The 25,335-nt window shown below is 49.2% G+C and overlaps 1 protein-coding gene and 1 long non-coding RNA gene across 6 annotated transcripts in view; one reads left to right on the top strand and one right to left on the bottom strand.

Moving 5' to 3' along the window:
• LOC125935010 (uncharacterized) overlaps window positions 1–12,582 on the bottom strand; it is an 89,918-nt gene extending 77,336 nt beyond the window's left edge. For 3 of the 4 annotated variants that reach the window (XR_007461597.1, XR_007461602.1, XR_007461596.1), the window contains exon 1: window positions 12,458–12,582. This is a non-coding gene — a long non-coding RNA (uncharacterized LOC125935010). Of the gene's footprint in view, window positions 1–9,742; window positions 11,264–12,457 lie in introns of those variants that run through there. The other variant, XR_007461599.1, reaches the window with a different exon arrangement.
• Window positions 12,583–20,545: 7,963 nt separating this feature from the next.
• The window catches only part of WT1 (WT1 transcription factor), a 41,502-nt gene continuing 36,712 nt past the window's right edge, over window positions 20,546–25,335 (top strand). For both annotated transcript variants that reach the window (XM_049648695.1, XM_049648700.1), the window contains exon 1: window positions 20,546–21,115. The gene's annotated coding sequence lies outside the window, so the exon portion shown is untranslated. The remainder of the gene's footprint in view (window positions 21,116–25,335) is intronic.

Here is a 25,335-nt window from a genome sequence, read left to right on the forward strand (position 1 = left end):
CCCCCCCCCCCCCCCCCCCCCCCCCCGCCATGCTGTCAGGATTTCATCAGCCTTAAACAGGCAACAAAAAATACAGGGTGGAGAGGATTAACGGTTTCTTTGTGGCTTTCTGGTTATCTTCCTTTGATTATGCTACTAAATGCAGTTTGTAAAGGCTTGTGGTGCTTTGGGTTTGATAAGCCACTCGCTTCAATTCAGTTCCAAACCAGAAGAGCTCCCCCTTGGGGCATCCTTGTTGCTAAACGTCTGCAAGGCATCATTTACTAATTCAAACAAAAAAGATGGTTGTCAGTGTGTGAGATATCCCTGGATGTCAGGTCCTCCATGAGTTATAACGATGCTTTCTTAATTTTAACAATATTGTGATTAGGTAATTATTTACAGGCCCACCATAGGCCCTCTCTCTAAAACTTAATGAAGTGGCCTTTAGTCTCCCTGATTACCACAGGGGAGAACTGAAGAGAATTCTTGGACCTGGTACGAGGGAGGGTTGTAACAAGGTTATTTCTTACAGTGGAGCTTCCACACCCTGCTTCAATAGTGACCAAGTCCTACAGCACAGCCAGACAGAACAAGTTGAGAGCAAGGACTGGGTGCCTCCTGTTTGATTATTGGGACTGCGATATGTACTCCGTAAGTGTGAACAATGAATGCTGTGACAGAAGGATGGATCTTGCCTCCCATGGGCCTGACCTTAGGGAGAGCTCTGCCACTAACTAGCAGGGCAATCTGGGGCAAGTCATATAATGTTTTATCTGAAAAATGAGGGCTAGATGCTCTTTAAAGTACCTTGCAGCTGTAACCTGCTGCAAACTGCTGTTTCTTTTTTTTTTTAATCAAAAAAATTTTTATTTATTTTTGAGATAGAGACAGAGCACAAGTGGGAGAGGGGCAGAGAGAGAGGGACACACAGAATGTGAAGCAGGCTCCAGGCTCCAAGCTGTCAGCACACAGCCTGACGCGGGGCTCGAACCCACAAACCATGAGATCATGACCTGAGGCTGAAGTCAGACACTCAGCCAGGCACCCCTGCTGTTTCAACCCAGAGAAAAATTACCTTACATATCCTGTGTGAAGTGAATGTTACCTGGGAAGGTAGCATATTTAATTAGGAAAAGGAGATGATTGAGAATTTCTTAGAAAATATTTAGAACCCTCTTGCTGCTGCACCTCCCCCAAATTACTTAAAGTATGTCCAACATTTATTTAAAAGTGAAGAAGCCCAGCTATCTCAAATATACTTGTCTTTTGAAAATGGTTCTATTGATGGAATTCAGGAGGGAACTCCAGTCTCCATGGGGGTCTCCAAGCACGTGACCCATCTGAGATGACAGGTGAATTTTTCTATTTTTTATATCTGTATTTCAAACACAGAGATAGATGATCAAGGAGCAGCTTTGGCATTTTGCACTCATCTCAGATCCAGTTAAGATAGACATAACTAGAACTGTGTTCAGTGAATGCAATTGCCTTAAGGAAATAGGGCAAAATTGGCCTAACAGATGTTCGTGTTTACCTAATAATAATAATAATAATAACAACAACAACAACGACACACTGTGTTTATCTGGAGCACAACTGAATTGTTCCTGCTGATTTCAAGGTCCTAGTGCAAAATCCTGCATTCAGATCCTGTGGATTTATCACACCCACTGGAGGACATCGGCTTTCGAAAGCTCTGAATGGATTATCCTCTTCCAAGAGTGGGCTCATCCTTTCCAAAAGATAACATCTTGTTTCTCTGGCCTGAATTTCCCTAGACTTCTTTCAAAACACAATTCGTGAAAACAATGTGTGAGAACACATGACTATGGGAAGTGCTCGCGGGATTACTGCAATAAATATGTCAGGTATATAAACTAACTGATGCTATTTATTTGGTCTGTAAGAAGAAAGTATTGGGATACAATAAATTACAGTCATTTTTCAACATCTCAGATTTCTCCAGTAACACATATATGTCGGCAGACCTTAGTGGATCATGCTAATTTATTTGTAAATCATCAAAGGAAAGAATAAAACATATGTTCCCAGGCAAGTGAATGGAATGGAAAACCGAATTGGGCAACAGTAATATTTTCCTCCCCCAGAAGTAAACATGTCAACATGGTGAAGAGGGTTTTGTCCCACTTCTGGCTGAACTTTGAGCGGTGAGATGGCTAATGCCGAGGGACCCAGCTTTGCAGTCCTTTCTCACAAAGCATTCCATGATTCAAGAAAAGGGCAGTCTGCAGTGTGACATGGAGAACTAGGTCAGAATAATATTTCTTAATGGTGATTCCTACAATGTTCTATTAATTACAGCAGTGGTTCAGAATTTTCTGTGCCTTGGTAGGTTGTATTTTTAAGTAGGCACTAATTTTTTTTTAATTTAATGTGATATAAAACGGAGTTCGAAGGAATCCCTACTATGTAAGTGGTGAAAAATGATGTAGGGGAGTAGAAAAAAACATGTACTTATCCATATATATACACAGCACAAGTCGGTATTCCAAAGATGATCTTTGTGAACATAAAAGTTTATGTTGCTTTTGATTTGTGTGGTTTAAAAAAAAAACACAATAACACTAGCAATGTTTAGGGATCTTGGAGCATAACATCAGAACAGAAACTCTTTGCCCTAAATTCACGTGTACTCTCTGGCTTCCTCTCTTATTGCTTCACATAGATTCTCCCTCTTTTCTGGCTAAATTAGTTAACCCACAGTTGCCTTTGTGGAAGGCATCCCTACAACATGCCTTGCCTTTTCTCACCTGCCTGTTTTTGTTCCCACCATTTATTTTTTTTTATTTTTTATTTTTTAACATTTATTTATTTTTGAGACAGAGAGAGACAGAGCACGAACGGGGGAGGGGCAGAGAGAGAGGGAGACACAGAATCGGAAACAGGCTCCAGGCTCTGAGCCATCAGCCCAGAGCCTGACGCGGTGCTCGAACTCACGGACTGCGAGATCGTGACCTGAGCGGAAGTCGGACGCTCAACCGACTGAGCCACCCAGGCGCCCCAGTTCCCACCATTTATTGAGGCTGGGGAGAGGCACCCTCCAGCTCCACTGGAGCGGGGTGGGAGAACCTAGCTCAAGGGCCCCTCCTCCATGAAGCTTCTTTTTACCCCAGCTACAAATGATGGTCTCTTCTCAAGCAGGCTTCCTCAACCTCAGCACTGCTGACATTTTAGGCACGATAATTCTTTGTGGCGGAGGGGGGGGGGGGACGGACTGTTTAGAGTGTTTAGCAGCACCCCTGGCCTCTAGATGCCAGTAGCACCCGCCTTCCTACCTCCACCAAGTTGAGACAATCACAGTGTCTCCAGACTTTGCCAGATGCCCCGCCCAGGGGGAGGTAGGAAATCACCCCAGTTAAGAGCTACTACTGCCCTAGGGCTCTCCCCAAATCAGATCACAAAGAGAACAAGGGTCAGGTTCCTAGCAGTGTTTTGGTTCACATTGAAATTTATTTGATGATTAATGAACAAAAGGTGTGTTTTTTTCTTTAATTATCAGTTGGCAGTTTCTGAAAATTAATGCATTAGGTTAGTTTGAATCAGGTCAGACTCAGAAAACTATAAAAAGGAATTACATTACTGCCTCTTTCTTTTTAGAAAAAGCTTGGGTTTTTTTGTTTGTTTGATTTTTTAAAGAACTATAATTTTGTTACTGCACCATTGGATTGAAATGAGAAGCCACCAGAGTACGTCTCTGCATCTTTTGAAACGTTATTGTTGAAGTCACTAACCATTATCTGATGACCCTTAGAGAAAGGCCAGTAAGCTAAGTTTCTGTCAGAGTTTAGTACTAGAAAATTTTATCTTTTCTGAAAAAACTGGGTTTCTTCTTACTATTTCATAATGGGAGATGTGTAACTAGTTTTATTTTCCTTTTTTGACTTGGCTGTTGGGAAGCTCAGAACTAAGTTTTATGCTCAATTACAGTAATTATCTTCATCCTTTGATTTCTAATATTAATCCAACTTTTTGTTCTCCTCACTAGCCACAATTAACTCTTGTCTTTCACTTTTGTTCTGATTGCTTTCTTGAATCTTTTTTATAAAATAAAATTTTAAGCAAGTGGAGTCCTTACCAACCAGGACACTTTGGGAAGTAAAAAGAGAGCAATTAATGATTAAGCTGGACAACAGCTTAACCTGAGACTGTTTGGGGTAAGATAAAAATGTGGTGTCACTCTAGAAATAAATAATAAACATAACAGAGAACAACAGTTATTCCATTCTCAGGTTGGGGATAATTAAAGATAAACATATGCCCTAAATAGAGAATCAAAGTTATGTGTTTATCATTCATTGTGTGTCACAACTGTTGATTAGAGTTTAATATTTATTACCTCTTAGGAAATTTTGTAATTAGCCACTGTATCGGGAGAGAAAAAAATCTTGGGCTTTCTTAAATGTATTTAATTTCTACTAAAAGGGAGAGGGAGATCCTTTAGATCTGGAACAGTGATCACAATAGAAGTTTCATTTGTGTGTGATTTATGGAGACTTGGAATAAAGGCACTATTGACCAGTATCAGATTTCTAATGACTCTATCTTGTTTTTCCTAAGCAACTTCTCATAAACTTTTGTAATATCTTAAGCAGCCAGCTGATACTATGTTCAAGCCTGTTTACAGAGCTATTAATAAAAGCTATGTGGCAACTCCAGGAAGAGAGTCAAACCATTTTTTTTCTCTTCATTGGCTGAAAACAGTTTTCTGCTTATTTTGAAAAACATGAGATCACTAAAGTTCTTGATATATGCTGGATATTCTGCAAAGAAACTCAGAGAAAATAAATGGGATTCTAATTTATTACCTAAAGGACTCATAGCCAAAAAGGAAAGTCATTGCCAATGCCTTGACTGCAAAGTCTTTCCTATGTGGAGTGAGATTTCAATGTGGTACAGGTGAATTTAAAAGAAGATGGGACTTTTTTTCTGTGTGTGCTCAGAATCATGCTGTAATTCAAGTTCTTGGTGGCTGATCTGTTTTTTGAAGTAAATTAATATTCTCTGATTAAACAAACTGAAAATTTAAGAACTACCATTTATTGATTTCTGACTACATGCCAAGCACCATGCAGGCACTTGACAAGCGTTGTGTTAATCTGTTCTCAAAACAGCTCTGTGAAATGAATGTATCATTAGCTCCATTTTTACAGTTATGAACCTTAAGCCTCAGGGACAACGAAGAATAAAGAGACGATCAGAGCCATCTGATCTCTAAGCCCTGCTCTTTATACTATTTCATACTGCCACGGTAAAAAAAACTATCAGTGTGAAAATGTAAAGCTCAGCTCTGGGAGCAAGGAGAATGGCGAGAGAAAGATAACAATAATAGTAACAGCAGCATTTAGGTAGCAAGCACTCTATGCCAGGTAGTTACATATGTCTCATTTAATTCTTGCAACAGTCCTGTGAGAAAGGTACTATGCCCACTTTACAAACAGAGAAACAGGAGAGAAAGTGATATACTCTCCAGCACCCTGTAGCATTTCTTGCCCTGGTTAGTTCCCATGTTACGAGTGGTCTCGATGTTTCTGTGTGTGTGTTGCTTAGCATTTTGCAGTTTTTAAATCACTGTTTGCTTTATTTCATTCTTACGATCATCCTCATTTTACAGATAAGGATATTGAAAAAATCAAGAGCTTAAGCTATTTCCCCAAGGCCATGGCCATTGGGTTATTGGCAGAAACAGGATTTGAGCCCAGGTGTTTGTTTGTTTTTAATTTGAGAGAGAGGCAGAAGGAAAGAAAGAGAGAATCCTAAGCAGGTCCCACACTCAGCATGGAGCCCTACATAGGGCTCAATCCCACGACCCTGGGATCATGACCTGAGAGGAAATCAAGAGTCAGATGTTCAACCAATGGAGCCACCCAGGCACCCCAAGCCAAGGTAATTTTATACCTAGCCCAGGATTCTTTATTCTGGACCACACTGCATATCTGAAATGTGGCTGTAAGGAACAGTACAATCCTAAACTTTTCAAGCTGATGCTGACTTATATAGCCTTATGTACTGAAAGGAAAGAATCTAAGCTTGATTTTGAAGCAGAAGCCATATATTTCCTGTTTCAGGCCTGGCTGTAGGACAGAATGATTTCGGTTCACTTTAAGGTGGCAACCACTTTGCTTAAGGTCAGACTTGTTGGCAAAGGGCTTCTCTTCCTGCCCTTCTCCCTGATCCAACAACAGTGCAGATTTTCTTAACTCACACCAATATTGATACTAAGTGTAGAACTTATCAACTAATTAGAAGCAAAGGAAAACAGAGGCTATATGAATACAGGTAACAGTCACCATTTATAGAGTGCTCTCCATGAACTAGGAAATTTACATGACTTTCCTCATCCAGTTCTCTCAACTTGAATAGGTGCTGTTGTTTTTATCTTGAAGAGGAGAAAATGGAGTGTTGCACAGGTAACTTTCACACTCAGCTGGTGGTGGTGATTTTAATCCAGCCCTATAGAAACTGCCACCCTCCTGATTCCGTAAATTCAGCCCCCTGATAGGCAGAGATCTGTCCAGAGCAAACATTCCAAATCCTTCAAGCCCTTCTTGCCCCTCGACAGTAAGGTAGGATGCTAACAAACACATTAAGATAGGGCAGTGCAGGTAAAAGATGGGAAGAAGCGGGAGTATATTTGTTCCCGTCCCCGTCTTACTTTTAGTCCTCTAGTCTAGAAAATCTCCTCGTTCCTTCGTAGCAGTTATCCCTATCTGAAAGTATCTGCCTTGTTTGCGTGTAATTTTTCTGTCATCCCTACTGGAATGTAACCTCTGTGTGAGCAGAGTACAGCCTGTCCTCTTACTCCTGTCTTTCCGGTCCCTGCCACAATGCTTGGCACAACGGAAGTGTCAGTAAATAGTTTACCCCATAGTGAATGAACTGATAGCACGCAAAAGCTGAGATGTCCCTGCTGAAAAAAGGGGGACTATTCCCTTTCTCTGGTAAACTCCTTGATTAAAAAGAGAGAGAGAGAGAGAGAGAGAGAGAGAGAGAAAGCTTTGGAACAATCATTTCTAAAAGGCAAAGAAACCCTTGGTTTGCCAAGATTTACAGAGAGCTGTGATTATGAGCTTTGCAAGCCATTGCTCCTTAAACATTGTCAGATTTTTTTGTCTTGGTAAACCTCTGCTAGGAATTCTAACAACTCCCCTTCCTCACCCCTCCACCCCTCTTCTCCCAGTCCATCTCTAGTGAATACACATCCTTCTCCTGCCGACCAGCTACATATCCGGGTTCACAGACGAAGGCCCAGGTGGCTCTTCACTAATGGCTCATCCGTTATCTGTATGAAGAGTCAGTGCCTTTTCTGAGTAGATTTTTTTTTAAAGCTAAATTGACCTTTGAGGGGGGGGGAGCATTCTACAGATAGCAATGTTTTGCTCTCTATTCATCTCTTCTTTCCTTATTTCTTGTCTTCTCTTCGAATCTATCCTGCATACCTTTCTTCAAAAATTGTCTACTGAGTATTCCTAATGCAGACTGTGGAGATTTTTTCCTTTCTGCCTCACTTTTCGAGCCACCACAGTGCTAACAGGCTGCTCTGAAGAACATACCCTTCCTGCCCTGCCATTGCCCCCATATTCCTTACTCAACATTTGGATATTTTTACGGCATATATTCAGTTTGAAAGATAATACTGATACTTTGTTTTATATGAACATTTATACACCAGGACCCTTGTGAGGCACTGACTTCATTGGGATACTTTATGGCTTAATACATCTGAATGATTTATATCTCATTTTGTCTAAGCATTTATGCTAATAAATTTAACAGATTCCCCAGTACTGCCTGGTCCTTCATTTTCTTCAGAGGGTCAAAGCGAGAGGAAAATAAAGCAGCATGTTACTAAAGAAAGAAGGAAGAAATTGGCCTAACCGATTTAGAACACAAATAAAATTAAACACAAATAAAATCTCTGATTACAGTTTAGCTGGAGCAAGTCAAGTTCCTAGATCCAGATAGATTTCTGTAATTAAGCTGCTTCTCAAAGGCAGAATCACAAAATGACAGAATATTTAGCAAGCTAATTTACTGAGGTATATATTTTGGTCCCATATAATTAAATCCAACACTTAGGAAAAACACGGGGGGAAGAAAAGCCCTGACAACTATTAAACTGAGTGCAGCCGGGAGAGGGAAAGGGATAAGATAAAATCCAGTCTATAAAATATATTCCATTATCTTTTATAGGTTAAAAAAAACACAAAAGAATACTTGGAAAGAATCTTCTAAGCTGGGAAGATTTTAAGATTGTGTGGAGATTTTTTTTTTTTTTACAGGTGCAGAATAAGTTGGGTTTTTTTTTTCTTTTCCCCATTTTTTCCCCTGTTGTTTGCAAAGTTGAATCTGGGGTCAGGAGTTCTAATTGTAACCTCAGACTAGAATTCCAGATGGTGCGCTGAGGACTGCGAGCAACTCTCAGTTCATCAATTTCATGGGCCTACGTATCTGCTCTGGCCACGGCTCGGCCTCCATCCCCACTGTGGCATTAATGCAGAACAAATTGAGACATATCCTCTATATAATTAGTTCCAGAATTTAAAAAGATTTACGGTATAATAATAGAGGCAGCGCTGCGGAATCCTTCCAATGGGGACTCTGGGAGCTTGGGGACCATCATCTCGCGGTGGCATCAGAACAGACGGGTAACTCTGGCGATTCCAAGAACTGCACGCTGGGGAAGAGGGGTTATTTTTGCAAGGCCCAGGTGGTGGTTCTCGCCGGTCCTGAACGCCAAACTGGGTCAGAGAACGGAGTCTGAACTGTAGACGAGTGGTTGTTCAAAAACATCGGGTTATTTTTTCAAAGGAGCAGAGGAAACCAGGGTGGAGGGCAAGGGGAAGGTGGACTCCGACAAAAGTCCCTCCTTGACTTTTTTTTTTTTTTTTTTTTAATTTAAAGAAATGAAGCTGGGGTTTCTACCGCCAGCACCGGACTGGAAACGGGCTTAAGCGCCTGACGGGAGGCCGGGGGTAAGCAGATACCGAAGAGTTGGAGTCTTCAGGGTGGAGAGGAGCAGCCGGTAGGCTGCCCGTCCTGCGCTCGGAGCTCCCGGCTCTAGCTCCTGCGCGAGGTGCTAACCCAGCGCCAGTTCCTCGGGGCGGCTGGCGGTCGAGCCACTCCTCTTCGGCGTCTGCGGCCCCAGCCCTTGACAGATCGCAGTGCTTCGGTGTGTTTATTCAGTTGTCGGCGGCCGCGGGGTGACGCCCGGAGCGCAGCCTGGGAGTATGCGCTGCCCCCTGGGGCCGCGGCTGCTCCGCCGGGCCCGGCTCTTGGTCAGAGCCGAGGTCAAAGTGGGGGGTTTAGAGGTCCTCAGTACCCCCTCCCACTCAGCAACGATTTTTTTGATCTTGCAATAATTAAGCACTTTCCAGGCCAGGATGCGTTTTACCAACGTACCAAAGCCATATGGATTGTCAGCTTCTCTCTCCCCCTCCTTTCTTTACTCCTCATTCCATTTGCTCTAGGGAGGCAGAGGGGTCGTGGGGGTAAAGCCCCGAGCTAGACGTTGAGAGACCTGGGTTTCAGCTCGGCTTTGCCACTATCTTGCTACGCATCCTTAAACAAGAATAGTGACAAAATTGTAACGTTTATTGGACGCATAAACCAACACTATCCTCCTGTCTAATCCTTATGACCCCATGAGGTGGACGCTAGGATTCCACTATCCCCTTTGATCAATAAGAAAACTAAGCCTCAGAGAGGCTATGGAACTCATCCAGGGTTACACAGCTGTTACCTGGTGGACCTGAGGTTCCGTTCTCCGACCACCAGTTCCTTGCTCTTAACCACTGAGCTCCACAGCTGCCTTTCCTCCGCTGCCTGGGCCTCAGTTTACTTCTCTGTAGACGGGGAGTTGAACTTCCATCTCTGCCAAACGGTGATTCAGACCAGCTCCTCTGTGCCACAGGTCTCAGCGCTGACGTTCAGTGGGAACGTGGATGAGAGAAGTGCGCGGCCAGGTCTACGCAGCCCTCATTTCCTTGGGCCTCGAGCTCCGGAGGTGCAGGACAGCGCCTACATGCGGGGGCGGGCTACAGAGTGGACCTTCCTCCCGGCCAGACTGTCTGTCTCTCCCTCCGGCAGGCTCAGGGTGCCGAGGCCAGCGTAGCGGGCGCGGCTGCCCGGTTAACCGCCGAGCTCCCGCAGAGAACGTTACCCAACGGAGGAAGTGGGACCTCAGTTGGCTGGTTCCCCCGAGGTGGCTCAGGCGCTCCAGGGCTTCCGGGCGTGGGGATGGGCAGGGGGCATTCGAGTGAGGCCCTCTGGGGTGAGGCCCTCCGACTTCGAGCAGCTCCGGACGCACAGCACTTACTTCTTGACCCCGCGGGTTGCAGGGAACTCCTCCCACTCCTTCGGACTACTAAATCGGGGTGAGGAGGCACCCCAGGATTGAAGCGGGGATCGCACTACTGTTCCTCTCTCCCTCTAGGATTCTCAGACAACAAATGGCGGTGGAGAGAGGAGTCCTAAATTTTCTCGGCCCCCCCCTTTCCCCTCCACCCCACCCCACCGGTGAACTTCTTCTGTAAAACATAAAGGCAGGGAATTAAGCACTTCTGCCCTATCTGGCATTCAAAACCACAAAATCTCCCGTTCAAACCACCTCCCCCCAAATACCCACCAAAAAACTTTGCAATGTTGGGTGAAAGAGAAACAACCTGGATCTTTTCGTTTGCAAATGAAAATCCCTGACTTTTCATAAAGGGCTTTCCTTCCCTCGTGGCGCCTGAGTGAGTTCTAATTGAGAAAAATTCCTTCGAAGTAGAAATAAAAGTGGGAAGTGTGAGACAGGGGTCTGGGGCATTCTAAGGGCAAAATGGCCTGAGAAGTTTCGTCTCGCGTGGCCTTTCTGCACCAAAAGGACCAAACGTCCTTGCCCTCTGCCTAGCCCTCAGCCCGGCTGCAGGTTTAGAGATGGCACTTGTGGGAGCCTGGTGGACAATCCACAGAGTGTAGGGGGAGGAAGAGATGGTCTCCAGAGCCTTTTCATTTCTTTAAAAATATATAAAGCTTCTGAGTGGAAACAAGCACAGTCAAGCACCAAAGTAGCCGCAGAGAGGGGTGCAGGACCTCGTAGGTGGCCTGGGGAACAACCCGGTAGCGCCTGTGCCCGACCTTTGCCCTCACCGTCTCCTGTGCCTCTAGGACTAGCGACCCCAAGAGGAGGGAATTTTGTTTGGCGTGTGGGCCCTGAGCGTGCTAACGGAACTCCCACTTCCTTCGTTTGACTCAGTGCAGATTAAAAGCAAAGAGCAAGAAATGGAGAGTAAGTCAAAGCTTTTTAAAACGTTCTGTTTCTTTGTAAAACTGCGGCTACCTTGGTTGTCGCTTCGCTAGAGCTGCGGGCCCCATCCGCGGCCAGCCTGGAATAAGAGGCCTGGCGGCAACCGGCCGCTGCCCGCCCGCGCTCCAGGCGGTTCCAGGTTGCGCCGTCGCCGCTACCCCCTGCCTCTCCCGGGCTTTTCCACGTGCCCCGAAACGCACTCCAACCCGGGTTCCCAGCGCTTCTCCTTGAGTAGCGTCTGCATCCCCTTAAATCCTGACTGTTCTGGAAGAACCAAAAAAAAAAAAAAAACAAACAAACAAAAACAAAAAACAAAACCAAACCCCAAACACCTGCCCTGAGGCGCGGGGCTCCCAAAGAGGGACTAGTTGGAGGGAGGAGTCTGTTGCGGCGATGCCGGGATCTCAGAGCTCCAAACTACGCGAACGCTGCCACCGACTGTGGGCCACTGTGTGCTTTCCTTCGTGGTCCTCCTAGCCGGTTTGCCCCTTCTTATCAGTTACTGCTTATCCAGAATGGTACTCTTGACCGTGAGCAGAGGCCGAGCTAGGTGGGATTAACTCTAGGCTCCAACCTCTCCCCGCGTGCTTGTCTTCGAATCCTTCCCACCCCTCACCCTCCAAAACGGGCTCTGAGATTATCCAGTCAGAATATGTGCAGGCTCTGGATGTTTCCCTAAGGGTATTCTTCCTTCCCAGACTAGTCGCTGTTCACTGGAAAGGAAGATTAAGTGCCGCTGGCCCCGATTTTTAGGCAGGCAGCAACTGCCCTCCTCTGGGCGCAAATGTCACCAAGTTAACCAACTACCAAACGATCGAAACATGCCGTTTATCACAGCTGATGCACCCCGCCCCCCAAGTCACCCACGTTCACCTTGAGTCTGGCCTCTGGAACCCACAAGGTGTCACCCCCACCCCAGTGAACCTGAGATTACGGCCACCACTCCTGCCCGGAGGCTCTAGAAACGAAGCAAGAGCCGGGCTTGCGGGCGCAGAACGAAGGAATACGTCTCTCTGAAGCCCGGGAAAGTATTCCGTGCTTTCCTGAAGTTCCCGCCGTCTGGGAGCTCACCTGCCCCTCCCTTGAGCCCGCCCTCTCACATTAACAACCCCCATCCCGCCCCCCCCCCCATCACAAATGGATGTAGTGGGGACATTCACTGCTCACCTGGAGAGGCTCTCCCAGAGGCGCCCACACTTGAGAAGGCCGAGAAGGGGAGGTGGGGGGAGGGCTGTGTCCCACAGGCCAGCTGGGAGCGCGTGGCGGGTAGGAGAGGAGGGTGTTTCCTAGAGGTAGGCTCCCTCAGGCCCGCCCCCACCCCCGCCGCGAGGGCGCCCCCGCCGAGCCGCGCGCGCCGCCCGGCCAGGCTTGGGCTGCGGTGTGAATGGAACTGCCGAGGCTCCTGGCTCCTCCTCCTCCCCCGCCGCCGGCCCCTCTTATTTGAGCTTTGGGAAGCTGGGGGCAGCCAGGCAGCTGGGGTAAGGAGTTCAAGGCAGCGCCCACACCCGGGGGCTCTCCGCAACCCGACCGCCAGTCCGCTCCCCCTTTCCCGCCCTCCCTCCCACTCATTCAGTCACCCACCCACCCAGAGCCGGGACGGCAGCCCAGGAGCCGGGGCCCCGCTGCCTCCTTGCCGCGATCCTGGACTTCCTTCTGCCGCAGGAACCGGCTTCCACGTGTGCCCCGGAGCCGGCGTCTTCTCACTCGCTCCGCTCCGGGCCAGGGTGCTTTCCGCAGCCCGAACAGCCGGGGCTCCGGGGCCCGGGTGGCATCTGGGGCAAGTTAGGAGCGGCCGAGTCCAGTGCCCAGCATCTGCAAGGCCGAAGGAGCGGCGGGGCGTCCGGGGCTGAGCCGCAGCAAATGGGCTCTGACGTGCGGGACCTGAATGCACTGCTGCCAGCGGTACCCTCGCTGGGTGGCGGGGGTGGCTGCGCCCTGCCCGTGAGCGGCGCCGCGCAGTGGGCGCCAGTGCTGGATTTTGCACCCCCGGGCGCCTCGGCTTACGGTTCCTTGGGCGGACCCGCGCCGCCGCCGGCGCCGCCGCCACCCCCGCCGCCGCCGCCGCCTCACTCCTTCATCAAACAAGAGCCGAGCTGGGGCGGCGCGGAGCCGCATGAGGAGCAGTGCTTGAGCGCCTTCACCGTGCATTTCTCCGGCCAGTTCACCGGCACAGCTGGAGCCTGTCGCTACGGACCCTTCGGTCCTCCTCCGCCCAGCCAGGCGTCCTCCAGCCAGGCCAGGATGTTCCCCAATGCGCCCTACCTGCCCAGCTGCCTCGAGAGCCAGCCGGCTATTCGCAACCAGGGTAAGCAGGCCGGGGAGCGCCCCCTATACGCGGGGTGGTGGCGCCGGGGCTACAGCCCCGCGCTGGCACTCCCCTGTCCTACCCCTTCCCTGACCCCAGCGCTTACCCGGCTGCCTCCCCAAGGACTGTGTGGATAGCGGAAGCAGCAGCTAAGGGAGAGGAGGCCCGGGAGAGGGAGAGGGAGTACGTGCCGGCATAGGCCCCCGACATCCTCCTGAACCAGGAGCCGGACTGGTTCTCGAGAGCCCGGAGGTCATCTGGAGCCCCTTGCACCCCGGGAGATTCCGGGACTTAGAGTCTCTGTGGGAGTGGGAAGGGGGAACGGGTGTGGTGTCTGGCGCTGTCTCAGGAAGGTGTTTTGTGATTCAAGGCACCACCAAACTGTTAGGAGGCACTGGACCTTTTTAGCTTTTAAATTGACGGACCAGCACCGGGTGTGCAGCCGGTGTTCCTACCCTGAGCCAAAATGTCAGGAGCCGCTCCAGCCCCTAATACGGTGATGGCACACATTAGACGTGTGATAAGTATCACGGAGCAAAGAACGAGGCAAGGAACCCGCTAGCAAGTAAACAGTGGCTTTCCTGGAACCGTGTCCCTATGGTAGTATAAGAAGCGGATGTCTCCTGGCGTCCAGCTCAGGCGGCGTCCATGAGGGCTCCAGGGCTGGAAGAGAACTCTGTGTATCCTCTTCCAAGCTGTGTGGGACCGGGTCCTCCCTACCGTAGGGCCCAAGCACAGGCCCTCCTTTCAGCGCGCCTTGCCTCCTTCTTGTCGTTAAACTCGGGGCTCAGATGAGAAAAGATTTTTGCAAAGCATGGGAGTTAGAACAAGAACAATTTACTTGCCCACTTCAGTCGGTGTACACACAGGGACACAGCCAATAGTTTTCTCATCCTCTCTGGCGCCCGCACACCTATTCCCCTCAGCAACTAGCGTGGAACAAATCGTGCCGAGCCCCTGTAGTTTGTTTTACAAATTTATCCTAATTGGACTTCTGTGCTGTGTGAGAAACTATATCAATTTGAGTTGATTCACTATTTTAGGAAATGCCTTGCGAACTCAATGGCGGAGGGTTTTGCTGGAACAAAATTTCGCGCTAGCTTAGGGACTGGGATGCTTCTGGAATGCGTGGGATGGGAGAAGTAGAGTGTGGACCGTTTGCAAGAGGTGCCAGGGCTTCCAAGGCTCTGAAGGGCTCTATGCTTCCCGAAGATTCCTGCAACTTCTAAAGGAGTATCTTCAGGCGGTTCCTAACTTAACCCAGCCTGGAGCACCTGGCTCGCCAGAAGCCCTGGTGAAATCGAAACCGTCCTCCCCTCTTCGTTCAGGGAATCTGGGATCTGTGTTTTGAGGAGCAACCGCAGGCAGGCTCACGGGGGCCCCTCCACTCAAGGTCTTTCTAAATGAAGTTCTTGATTCACCCCAAGGGATGTTGGAACAAGTCGGTGTCGATTCAGAGGCTTGTGTTCTCTGATCGTGTCACCTCTAATTAGCAGGTTGTTACCTTTTGCAAATCTCCAGGTCTCAGTTTCCCCATCTGTAAGAGGAAAGCTGAAATGGGCAACTTGGGAGCTGGGCCTCACCTGAAGTTCTGTGCCACTGGAGCAGAAATCCAACTTTCCTCTGACTTGGGGTTCTAAATTCAGAAGGCAGGAGACCACCTAAAATTGACTGGACCAGAAACCCACAAGACTGGCAGGCAAGGGGTGTGATGTGAGTCTGTGTGTGGATGTGTGCTCTTTGCAGAATCTGAGAAGCCATTTGGTCTATTTATGGGGCTCAAAATACTACCATGCTGTTATCATTTATTTGAGTTCATCTAGATTCTGTGATGACTTTTGGAACCAGGACTCTCTCACTTTGTTTGGGCCCCTTCTATAGGCAGGTCTGGTGCCTGGGATCCCATCAGGTTAGCATAGGGTTGGGGGGCGGTGAGACTGTGGACTTCTTAGCCAGCAGGCACTACATTTAAGGGAAATGTCTGAATTCCTGTCTAGTAGGTAGGCCCAGCCGCTGATGAGATAAAAGTCTTGGGAGTTGGGACCAGGATTGGCAGGTGGAGTTCTCTTCTCGACTCTGGGAAAACCCAGTGGAGAGCCAGCCCCAGACATGTACCACAACCTGTAAGGAGGTTCCTGTCTGTGAACTTAGGTTTTTCTTGCATTGAAAATGTAAAATGGGTCATGCTTGCCTGGCTGTTGGGACTTACTGGGCAGCTGGGAGCTGGGGTGGGAATGTCAGAAGCTGCTCAGCCCTGGCCTTGGGAACCCTGAGATTCTAGATTTATCCTCTTGATTTCTGGTGTTCCTGTGGCTCCCCCCAGGAATGCAGGGCCTGGCGGTGTGTGTGTGTGTGTGTTGGGAGAATCAGGGGCATCAGCTCCTTCCCTAAAGTATGGGAATGGCCATCAGCAGACCCAGGCCAAACTCCAGCAGAGAGGAGTCAAGACTCTGAATCCCCGTTCCTAGGCAAGGCAGCCTTGCCGTGGCCCACACGAGACGACAATTGGCACCCTCTCCTGCCCCCCCTCCAAGGGATCATACCATCACCTCCCCATTTTTTTAAATAATTTCTTAAATAGTATAGGTGGTTTCCTAATATCATAAACATTAACTCAGCAAACATTTGTTGAGCCTCTACTCTGTGCAAGGCACTGGGAAGTATTAAGACAGAATGCATCTTTTAAATATCTCACAGCCTGACGGAGAAGTTGCTTATTTCTGGATGACAAAATCTAGGCTCTAAGAGATTATGTGTGCAAGAGGTCCCTCTGTGGCAGAGCTGGGACTCGAACCCAGACCATAGTAGGTTACTTCTACCTCCTTTTCCAGGGGTCTTGGCCCCTCTGTTGAGATGGATTTCCTTTGCTCTGTTGGATGGGCACTGAACCAATAGTGGTCTGGGCGTGAGGGCTCATGGTTTGTGAGGGCAGTCAGTAGTGGAGTGAGGACTTGGGTAGTCTCAGACTTAATGCGCAGGGGGCATCACCAAGCCACCCTAGGGTCAATGCAGAGATCAGCTCTATAGAAGGGCCAAGGGCACTTCTCTTTGAGTCACTTGAGTATTTCGTTGGGGGACAGATTTTCCCCTATTCTGCCACGGCTATGGAGTCATCATTTCCAGCCTTCTGACCCCCTTCCTAACTGAGCCTGATGTCCATTCTACCCCTCAGCTCTCAGGAGGCCCGGCGGCCAGGCTGTTCCCGGGTTCCTCCAATGCCTCGAGCGGGGAAAAAACGCGCAGAGCGTGTCTCTCCTCTCCTTGCGGTCAAGGTTGCACTCCATTCCCAGCACGGACTAACCGTGGGAAAAGCGCTACCTTGGCCGATTAGAGCCTCTCCCTCTCGGGCCTGTACAAGGAGACTTTGAATACGCTGCCCTTTTTCGCCAACAACTGTCCCTCCCTAGGTCCCCGCCCCCATGCTCTCAACGCCTAGACCAGCACGAGGCCCCAGGACAGCGCGATCTAATCAGTCCCGCGTCCGATAAGTTTCTAATTAAAAGAGCCCTCCCTCCCCTCCGCTGACGCTTTTGCCTCGGCCCCTCCCGGGGGGTCTTGAGGGAGGGGGTTGGAGGCTGGCCTTTGTCCCCGGGTCTTCCTGTCCTGTAAAGTGGGGGGCCTTGGGAACCTCGCTGGACGCAGAGCCGACGCGGCGGGTGCAGGAGCTGCATCCTGCAATCCCACAGTTGGCGGAGCCCGCCTTAAAGAACAGCACCGTGCCCTGGGCCACAGCTTCTATTCATCAGTTCAGAAATGGAGAAGGGTTTGTCTAGGGACAATTTCTTTGCGGCTTATGTTTCTCCTGTTTAAAAAATTTTCTTTCAAAATTCGACCTTTTTTCTGCAAAATGTGGCACTGAGAGCCAAATTTCGTTCGTAAGCTGACAGGCCTCAATCGGGGCTGTGCCTTTGCTCCCAAAAGGAAGCCCAAGGTTCTCACCCAGCCCTGACAGCTAATGGGGCGGGGGGTTATCTTTGCCTACTTAGCAGGCGATAGATTGAGGACTCTGGGGTCATGCAAATTATAAAAGCTTCTTAAGTTGTCAACTTGTGGCACCAAGCAGTGTGCGAGACTTGGCCGGCCTAGTACAATCTGGTAATTGGGACCTGTACCCACCCTCTTCCCCACTCCACTCCAACACATAACACTGCCCGGTGTGGGTAGGAGAGGCTGGGTTTTTGTTTTTCTTTGGGGGGTTATGTTTCAAAGATTGGGGTAATGGTCTCCTTCCTCTTTCCATTCTAAGTCTTCACAGACACTTGTCACAGAGCCTCTGTCACGCCTGGGGCAAGAGTAGGGGGTGAGGGGCCTTTTCACCCACCCACTCCCCCGAAATTGAATGGAGTTTGGAGATCCAGTGCAGGGGCTGGGTGGGGGTGGGCCGGCACTGTGGCCCTGCATGAAGGCTGTGTGAGCGTCAGGGCAGATCTCATTCACCTCCAGTCCTGGACCCTCAGTCCTGAGACTCTTGGGGACTGCGTGTATAGAAGGGAGGGAATCCCACCAGTCAGTCTGGTCAGGGTTCCAGGACTGATCTTTATCTTAGCTGGAGGATGCTTTTTCCCCAGAGATGGCAACAGTTTCCCAAAAGCTGGTGAGGAATAGATTTAAAGCAGTTTAATAACAATTACAGAAAGAGATTACATTTTTCAATCAAGACACTAATCAAGACTTTTTTTTTTTTTTTTTTTTACCCAGCCTTTGGGGAGTTGGGAAAGAACACAGTTGCCCTTAGTTTTTCCGCAGGGAAACTGTAGCAGGGGACCCGGGCACTGCCATGAAGGGAAACGGAGGTACAGTCCGGCACACTCTAAAACAAGCGCCCTTCCCCGCCTGGAGCGCAAGGAACGTGTCCCCCACAGTGGTAGAATTAGAGACGCACTGGGTGCGAGTTGGATCCGAGAGGGTAAGGAGGAGGGCATAGGACAGAGGCCGGCGGGGCCATCTGGAAGGGCCTCACCAGCTTTCCTGAGGGCCGTGGGTGTCGTGGTGTAGGGTCGCGCAGCTTCAGATAACATTACTCGGTAATTACTCTTCCCATTTAAAGCCCATGCCGTTTAACTGGCTCCGAGTAATTAATGAAAGTTGGTGCGCGGTCCCCTGATTTACGGCTCCGAGTCAGCTCGGGGTCAGCCGAACAGATTCATTTCGCTCGCCCGCGCTGCCCCGGAGCAAGAGCCGCGGTGTTTGTTTTTGAAGAAGAACTTTCTCTGGCCAGCGGTTGGCGGTTTTCATACTTCACTTGCCCGAGGTTGGCTCAGAAGCAGAAGGCAAGGTGGAAGAAGACAAGGGCGTAAATGAATTGGAAAAGGCGGGGAGGTCAGGGTTTTTCTTGAGAAAAGGCGGGGAGCCGCTCCGAGGTCACACATTTGGGCTTGGACCAGGCTCCCCGCCGAAAGTTCTGGAGACCGGTGGGGTGGCATCACCCTATGCTGGGGTTTCGAGTACGGGGGCCAGGCGCTTCTCTACCCTGGTTCTGCTTCAGAATCACCGACCCAGTCTCACCCCTGACGCTGTGCTTCTCTCCGCCGCGCTCGCAGGATACAGCACAGTCACCTTCGACGGGACGCCCAGCTACGGTCACACGCCCTCGCACCACGCGGCGCAGTTCCCTAACCACTCTTTCAAGCACGAGGACCCCATGGGCCAGCAGGGCTCTCTGGGTAAGCAGGCGGGAATGAGGTGGGGTCCTTCTCTCTTTCTTCCATGCCACTCCCGTCCCCATAATTTCCAAACCACAGCAAATCGGGAAAGGGAGAAGAGGACATCTAAAGGGATTTTTAGAAATAATCAGCCCAATCTCACTCAATTTAAAAGAAAAGATTGAGTTTTGCCCCGCCCCCCCCAAGTATGTTAGGGACAGCTCCACTCAAACAAGCCTACGAATATGTCTACGTGTACTACGAAGTGGCTAATAAAGGACTCTGCAGTGAGAAGCTGATTAGCTCCTTACGATCTGCACGCCCTCTCTCGGCACGCGCCGGCATCCAGACCCCTTGCCCCCAGTTTAGCCGAGGAGACTAGCTGGGGATGCTCTCTGTCCCAGCCCCTGCCCTCGACCTCGCCCCGCGCGTCCCCACTCCCACCCCGAGCCCTTGGGGCGCGCTCACTCCGCTCTCCTCGGCTCTCCGCAGGCGAGCAGCAGTACTCTGTGCCGCCCCCCGTCTATGGCTGCCACACCCCCACCGACAGCTGCACTGGCAGCCAGGCCCTTCTGCTGAGGACGCCCTACAGCAGGTAGGAAGGCGCTCGCCACGGTGTCTGGGGCGCGCGAGCCGCCGGGAGCGGGAACGTCCGACGCGGGCAGCCCAGACCGCGGGCATGCAGGGTCCTGGAGGCAAAGGACACCTTTAGCTACTTAAAGCAAATTAAAGCAGATCTCCAGGCTCTGATTTGAAAGAAGTAGGTTTCCTCGTCTCCTGGTGTTCTTGTTTTTTTTTTTTTTTTTAAATATAAATGAGGGCGATTACTGTTTGAGCTGAAGAAGAGTGGGGCTTCAAGAAGTTATTTTTTATTTTATTTTTTTTTTTAATTTTTTTTTCAACGTTTATTTATTTTTGGGACAGAGAGAGACAGAGCATGAACGGGGGAGGGACAGAGAGAGAGGGAGACACACAGAATCGGAAACAGGCTCCAGGCTCTGAGCCATCAGCCCAGAGCCTGACGCGGGGCTCGAACTCACGGACCGTGAGATCGTGACCTGGCTGAAGTCGGACGCTTAACCGACTGCGCCACCCAGGCGCCCCAAGAAGTTATTTTTTAAAGGGCTCCTTATTTTTTAAAGTCCTTTTTAAAGGACTTGAACTCGCTCGCGACCAAAGATTAAACATGGACTCGACTCGCACTCCGGTCTTCTCCCGTCTCAGCCCCGTCCTCGCCCGCTAGCCACACGGGCCGGCCTTCTCTGGGAGTAATTCGAGGGCGCGCACACTCTAACCGCAGCCTTCTCCCTACCCCTGTGCCCCAGAGTGTCCCGCTGCGGCGGCGCTCGGTGGGCGTGGTTCCCAGCTCCAGGCTCCGGGCAGGGACCGGACCCGGACTGTGTGCCGGGCTGCGGTCGGGTCGCAGCAGCGTCCTCCGGGGACACGGCTCCAGCCCGCGCCCGCCCTCCTTCCTGTTCCTGGGAGGCAGAAGACCAGCTTTTTTTTCCTTCCAAGCTTTTTTCCCGTCCCTTGTGCGTTCTCCCGGCTCTCCCTCCACCCTCCACCTTCTCTCCCCCAAATTTATTCTTCAACTTTGGGTGAACTTGGCCGGCATCCCGCTTCTCCGATAGCGTTGCCTAGTAACTGGTGCACACACCGGCGCGCGCGGGGCTGGAAGGTGGAGCGGGGGGGAGGGAAGTGGCCGCTCTCGGCCTTCGAGGCGGGGGATTGGGCGCGCATTACCTCATATTCCTCCCCTCCCCCTCCCCCCACCCCGGTGCTACGGGGATCCTGATACCGACTGCCCCCAAATGCATCTCCATCCTCCCCCCTCTGCTCGAGGACCCGGGGCTGACGTCAAGGGAAGGAGGTAGTGAGGTAATGAAGGAAGGAAAAGCGCCTGCCCTGGGAGATTGGGTGGGGGGAACGGCCGCGCCTGGGGGACTTCTAGTCCCACAGGTGGAGGAGGGGAAGGAATCTTCGCTCCCGAGCGGGCGGCGCATCCCAAAGGCCGGGTGTGCTTATGAACTTGAGCCTGGAACTGGTCTGATTCCCCTATCCGGTGGAAGTACAGGGTCGAGCTCCTTCTATTATGTATGCTTGAGACCCACGGACTTCGGAAACCTTTCCGTTTGATGGGAAAATCCGGCATACCTAATCGGATCTTGGATTCGAGATCACTCTTTTTTCCTTTCCTTTCCTTTCCTTTCCTTCCCCTTCCCCTTCCCCTTCCCCTTCCCCTTCCCCTTCCCCTTCCCTTCTTTCGTCTTTCTTTCTTTGAGTGAGAGGGAGCAAAGAAATGCACAAAGATTGTACAGAGAGAGGTAGAGTGACCACACCTTGTCGTCTTCCTTTTCATTCTCACTAGCTAGAATCTAGTTCTATTCTTTGGCACGGCGGGCCCAGTGTTCAGCCCCAAGCTCTCTGTTTCTGTGCTTCCCCTTGGTGGGTCAGTCACTGGAACGGGTGTAGAACTCACAACCATTCTCTGTTGTGGACACCCCTACTCCCACCCCAGCAAAATTGTGGTGGCAGGGTCATTGTCGTCTTTGAGGAGCTGCTCCTGCCGGTTGCCAGGGTGGCATTGCTGTTATTCTGGTAGCCATTGGGGGCGAAGTTGGAATGGTTCCCCATGGAATGACTTTAGCCCACTCCTCCCTCCGTGGTTCCTGGTTGGTGTCTTATCCCAGGCAGACAGAAAGACCTTGATGCTGCTGGAGTGAGTGTCGTTTAGATGCACTGGGATACCTCCATGGGGCTTGGGGACTGGGAGGTGTTGGAAGGGGACCATCAGAGGGGCTGAGCAACCTAGAAAGTGAAGAAGGTGGGGATGAAGTGATCACAGCCACTGGTTTAATAATTCTCTGCCCCTGTGGTGGATTCTGACTTAGTGCTGAAATTGTGGTTGTCTTGGATGTAGGAAAAGTCACTTGGGTTGCATTTTATAGGTGAAACTCTCACATTTTCTAATCCAGCTTTTGATTGGCCACTGTATAAAGCAATTTTGTTAAGTTCATCTTTTGGAAATCTTTGCTTATCCCTTTCTTCTTTTACGTAACTGGATCTTTTTTTCTTTTCTTTTCTTTCTTTTTTTTTTTTTTTTTGCCATTTATCCATTTTTGAGAGACAGAGCACAAGCAGGGTAGGGGCAGAGAGAGAGACCAGACTGTCATCACAGAGCCCGATGCGGGGCTTGAACTCATGAACCATGACATCATGACCTGAGCCCAAGTCTGACACTCAACAGACTGAGCCACCCAGGCGCCTTGGATCCTTTTTTGGTTTTCATTTTTATATTTATGTCACAAATATACCATTTTCTTCTGTTAGAGAAAATTTCTTTTTTTTTTTTTAATGTTTACTTATTTTTGAGAGAGAGAGAGAGTGAGAGAGAGAGAGAGCAGGGGAGGGGTGGAAAGAGAGGGAGACACAAAATCTGAAGCAGGCTTCAGGCTCTGAGCTGTCAGCACAGAGCCCGACATGGGGCTCAAATTCATGAACCATGAGATCATAACCTGAGCCCAAGTCGGAGGCTTTACCGACTGAGCCACCCAGGTGCCCCATGTTAGAGAAGATTTCTAAGCAATAAATCTCCTAAAAAAGGATTTGTGACCCCTGTAGGAAAAAAGTCTGCTCCCTTGAATTTTGTACTGTCTTTGAAATTCCATTCACCCTACATCCATAACATTTTCAATCACTTTTCAAAGATCAGATACAGTAATAATGATAGAACAGACAGGTATAGGATATTTTAAAACTGGTCATATGCAATTACTCCATTACGTCATTTCCTTTTTTCTTATTCCTAAAAAAAAGTTTGAGAGGGTACCTAAATGCTTTTGTGAATGCAGTGTTTGAAAAAGCATAGGAAACAAGACTAAATTTTAATCACTTAGTGGCTTAACTTTTGGGTTTTAGATATTTAGTGGTGCCTCTATTGGCCCCTGGCTCCATTCCCTTCCATCTAAAATTGGGACCTCCTGGGAAAGGCTTGCTTGTATTTTGTTAGCCTCCTTGCACTTGACCCCCTGGGGCAGCCTGCCCAGCCTCTTCCCCACTGCTTTCCAAAGCTTCTGTCTCTCCAGTCTTTAATGTAGTCTCCCCTCCCAGAATAAAGGTAATGGTACACACACTAATATTAAATAAGCAGTGCACAATATGTATTTGCTTTGAGGAAATTCTCAAAATTCTCTCCTTGTTATACATGTCTTTTTCCTCTCTCAGGGAACAGATCTGGGGAGTTATGTGTGAACATTTGTGTGTAGATGTGAACAGTAGTGAATAGAAAATGCTCACAGTTAACTTACGGGAGGTGATAGGAGATGGTTTTTCCCATCCTCTCTGCCCCCATATGAAGGTGGGTAGAGTTCTGTCCAAAGGTTACAGATTTTGGCTTCTCTGTAGGGGCCGTGATCATAGCTGGGTGAACCATGCATGAGTCCTTTTAACATAATGACGAGGATTTATTGCATGCTGACTGTGTGTTGCTCGGCACTGTGCTAAGTGCGTCACTCAGTATACTCATTTAACTTCTGATGACTCTGTGAGGTAGGTACTCTAATCTTTATCCTACTGAAGAGGAAATAGATTCAGAGACGCAAAGTAACTTACTTTGGTCACACAGCGAGTCAGAATCAAGACCAGGACTTGATCCTCAGTCTCTCTGACTTCAAAACCCATCTGTGCTCTGAATCACTGAGGGATTCCAGACCACCAGCATCCTCCACCTGGAATACTCCCCTTATACAATCTGTGCCAACACTGTTGCTGATAAGTGTGAAGAGCAAATGCTTATATAGACTTACTTCATCCAGACACCATTCTAAACACTGTATCAGGATTGACTTCTTTAATCCAGATGATGACTTTTTGAGCCAGGTAATAGGTTATCGTCCCCATTTTATAGAGGAGGTCCTGGGAGGTGAATTTGCCCAGTATGACACAGTAAGGTCCCTGATTTCAGGTAGTGAGGTTTCAGAATCCATCCTCTTACCCAGTGCACCCTGCTATCTCTCTTGATGAATAAGTGCCATTTTCTTTCCAAAGGTGGCATCTGTCCGAGGCCTCAGTAGAGAAAGGTCTTTATTTCCCAGTAATGAAAGAAATCCCATTATCCGTTAGTTCTACCCATAATTTTCAATAGAAAGCCCTTAATGGATTCGGGGCAGTTTTCTCCCTGGTGAGTGTTGTCAGAAACAGACTTTCTCCTGAAGCCCTCATTCAACAAAGTCTGTCTTTCATACTTCAGACACCTCTAGCTTAGCCTTTACTGCTGGGGTGAACTGCTGGGGGTGAAGTTCAGTCAAGGCACCTAAAGACCTTTCTCCCCATCCCTCCAGACCTAGGAGGAATGACTGCTTGTAGGGCCACTGTGATTGTGCTTGCTCACAGGCAATGTTCCAGGAGTGGTTGGACCCCATGCTCTCCTGAGGGGAGACAGTAGTAAAATTCACACTCACTAAGCAGAAAAACTTTCCCTGATTTCTGCCTAAAACAGGAAGCTAGCTGGGCCTTCTCTGCTCACGTCCTTTGAATCTTCTTCCATAAGGCCTTCTGCCTCCTCTGCTGGCTGACCTCAGTTGAGCCCCCGATGTCTGACTATGCCCAGTTCATGGGTTGATTTTCACAGCTACTTGTGAAAAGGAGTTCTGTGCCCTGTGTTTGAAAAATCCTCCTCTCCACACTATTTTTTAAAAGATATTCTAGTCCTTTCCCTTTCTTCTTGCTCTTTTATTAGGTTTGCATATCCTTATTTTTTTTCCTGGAAGTCTATTTATTTATTTTGACAGAGACAGAGAGAATGAGTGGGGGAGAGACAGAGAGAGAGGGGGACAGAAGATCCAAAGCGAGTTCTTTGCTGACAGCAGAGAGCCCCATGCGGGGCTTGAACACTGGAACTGCAAGATCATGACCTGAGCCGAAGTCCAAGTGGGAAGCTCAACTGACTGAGCCACCCAGGCGCTCCTGCATATCCTTCTTTAGCAAATCTGCTACCAATTTAAATGAGGATATTTCCTTTTGCCCCTTACTAGGTAAAACTGCTCCCAATTTGGGAAGCAATAATTACTGATTCAGATATTTTTAATTGAATGTTGACA

Source organism: Panthera uncia, chromosome D1, assembly GCF_023721935.1.
Source record: "Panthera uncia isolate 11264 chromosome D1, Puncia_PCG_1.0, whole genome shotgun sequence".
Classification (NCBI taxonomy): Eukaryota; Metazoa; Chordata; class Mammalia; order Carnivora; family Felidae; genus Panthera; species Panthera uncia.